Source organism: Stenella coeruleoalba (genome assembly GCF_951394435.1).
Source record: "Stenella coeruleoalba genome assembly, contig: scaffold_201, whole genome shotgun sequence".
Classification (NCBI taxonomy): Eukaryota; Metazoa; Chordata; class Mammalia; order Artiodactyla; family Delphinidae; genus Stenella; species Stenella coeruleoalba.
The window spans coordinates 494,197-497,392 of record NW_027646382.1 but is presented as its reverse complement, the minus strand read 5'-3'; positions in this window follow the sequence as shown (position 1 = coordinate 497,392).

The window sequence follows — 3,196 nt, the reverse complement described above, 5'->3', positions numbered from 1 at the left end:
TAGGTTTTAAGATACTTACTAGTCAGGAACATTCTTAGGCGTTTAATATGGGGTGTTGAGTCCATTTCGCTGAGCAAGGAGTAGCTCTTGTCTATTCCATATTTGGCTTAAGGAACTTTATCTGTGCTCATTGCAATCTCTGGTTTTAGGCAGCACCCCAACTCACCTTTACCCTTAAGCAAGAATAAGTTGGTTTTCTAAATTTGAGACCCTCTTCTGTTCTGTAATTCAGTTCCTGTGTAGCCAAGTTTACATTCCGTGTATTACTGATATCTTATGATGTTTCTTTTTCTGTGTGACTTATTTCAGTTAGAATCATCATACCTGAATCCACTCATTGTGCTGCTAAGGGCCTGATGACACAGATTTCATTGCTGAGTGATATTGCTTTGTAAGTAAATACCACAACTTCTTTATCCATTTTTCACTTTCTGCGATGTTGAACTTGTACTGTAAACGAGGTTCTTGTAAACAGAGCCGTTCCAAACTTTGGGGTGGCTGTGTCTTTTTGATTTTAATTTCCCTAAGCTATAGGACCATAAGTGGAAGTGCCCTAGGTTCTGTTGCTTTGTTTTTTAGATGTTTCAGGAAACACCATACACTTCTCCCGAGTGGTTGTTGGCAATTTACATCCCGCCCATCAGCATAACAAGGCTCCCAGTTCTCCATGGCCTGTCCTGCCTTTCTGGATTTTACACTTTTTTCAGATGGCCCGTTTGACCGGGGGGAAGTGAGACTTCATTGTAGTGCAGATTTCCTTTGCAAGCTTGCTTGGTTGGCCAAAAAGGGCGTATGCGTTTTTTCCTGAATATATTCAGGAAAAAACGCATACGCCCTTTTTGGCCAAGTGCATCATTGTGGACGTTCTGCCTCTTTTCCTATGCTTTCAATGCAATTCCAGTCTACCTCCTGAAATCGGTTTCCTGCAATTCTGCCCCGCTTTCAAGTCCTCTTGGCAGCCTTACTTCAGTCTATTTTTGGACGATAGCTGTCATTTATAACTCTGCAGGTTTGTGAATTACAGTGCCCCTGAGCTCCTTTGTTCAACTCGCTTTCTTTTGAGCTGGCCGCAACACCGCAGGATGGCTTCAGGCCCTAATCTGGTTCCGGTACGGCACGCTGAGCCTTTGGTTATTTCCTCTTCCTGGTGGGAAATGAGAGTTAAATTTGCCCGTCCAGACACCTCCAGCTAGCCTCTCATTGGTTCTCGCTATTCCTGTTCATCTTCCGCAGAAATTGCAAACTGGGCCAAACAGGAGGTTAAAGGCGCTGACTCTCCAAGTGGGGAGAGTGTTAGTAAAGCGTCTGGAACGTTGCACCCGAGTACCAGGGGAGGAAAACTGAGACATATTTGAACACGTCTCCCGTTCACATGGTTGATCATACTTGGGTTCCACATGCATGTTTTAGCTGAAGGAAGAATACCTTAAACCTGGAGATTTGAGACCCGTGGAATGGGTACCATGCAATATGACTTCAAACGGTCTTCATTTGCTCACCGAACCTCTCCAATCCTATCACTGCTGCGTTTATGCCCCTGTACACATGCTTGATTCTCTTTTGGAGACATAGCAATCCATAGGTTTTACGATACTAGTCAGGTACATTCTTAGGCGTTTAATATGCGGTGTTGAGTCCATTTCGTTGAGCAAGGAGTAGCTCTTGTCTATTCCATATTTGACTTAAGGAACTTTATCTGTGCTCATTTCAATCTCTGGTTTTATGCAGCACCCCACCTCACCTTTACCCTTAAGCAAGCATAAGTTGGTTTTCTAAATTTGAGACCCTGTTCTGTTCTGTAATTCAGTTCCTGTGTAGCCAAGTTTCCATTCCGTGTATTACTGATATCTTATGATGTTTCTTTTTCTGTGTGACTTATTTCAGTTACAATCATCATACCTGAATCCACTCATTGTGATGCTAAGGGCCTGATGACATAGATTTCATTGCTGAGTGATATTGCTTTGTAAGTAAATACCACAACTTCTTTATCAATTTTTCACTTTCTGCGATGTTGAACTTGTACTGTAAACGAGGTTCTTGTAAACAGAGGTGTCCCAAACTTTGGGGTGGCTGTGTCTTTTTGATTTTAATTTCCCTAAGCTATAGGACCATAAGTGGCAGTGCCCTAGGCTCTGTTGCTTTGTTTTTTAGATGTTTCAGGAAACACCATACACTTCTCCCGAGTGTCTGTTGGCAATTTACATCCCGCCCATCAGCATAACAAGGCTCCCAGTTCTCCATGGCCTTTCCTGCCTTTCTGGATTTTACACATTTTTCAGATGGCCCTTTTGACCGGGGGGGAAGTGAGACTTCATTGTAGTGCAGATTTCCTTTGCAAGCTTGCTTGGTTGGCCAAAAAGGGTGTATGCGTTTTTTCCTGAATATATTCAGGAAAAAACGCATACGCCCTTTTTGGCCAAGTGCATCATTGTGGACGTTCTGCCTCTTTTCTTATGATTTCAATGCAATTTCAGTCTACCTCCTGAAATCGGTTTCCTGCAATTCTGTCCCACTTTCAAGTCCTCTTGGCAGCCTTACTTCAGTCTATTTTTGGACGATAGCTGTCATTTATAACTCTGCAGGTTTGTGAATTACAGTGCCCCTGAGCTCCTTTCTTCAACTCGCTTTCTTGTGACGTGGCCGCAACACCGCAGGATGGCTTCTGGCCCTAATCTGGTTCTGGCACGGCAGGCTGAGCCTTTGGTTATTTCCTCCTCCTGGTGGGAAATGAGAGTTAAATTTGCCCGTCCAGACACCTCCAGCTAGCCTCTCATTGGTTCTCGCTATTCCTGTTCATCTTCCGCAGAAATTGCAAACTGGGCCAAACAGGAGGTTAAAGGCGCTGACTCTCCAAGTGGGGAGAGTGTTAGTAAAGCGTCTGGAATGTTGCACCCGAGTACCAGGGGAGGAAAACTGAGACATATTTGAACACGTCTCCCGATCACATGGTTGATCATACTCTGGGTTCCACATGCATGTTTTAGCTGAAGGAAGAATACCTAAAACCTGGGTATTTGAAACCCGTGGAATGGGTACCATGCAATATGACTTCAAAGGGTCTTCATTTGCTCACCGAACCTCTCCAATCCTATCACTGCTGCGTTTATGCCCCTGTACACATGCTTGATTCTCTTTCGGAGACATAGCAATCTATAGGTTTTAAGATACTTACTAGTCAGGTACATTCGTAGGC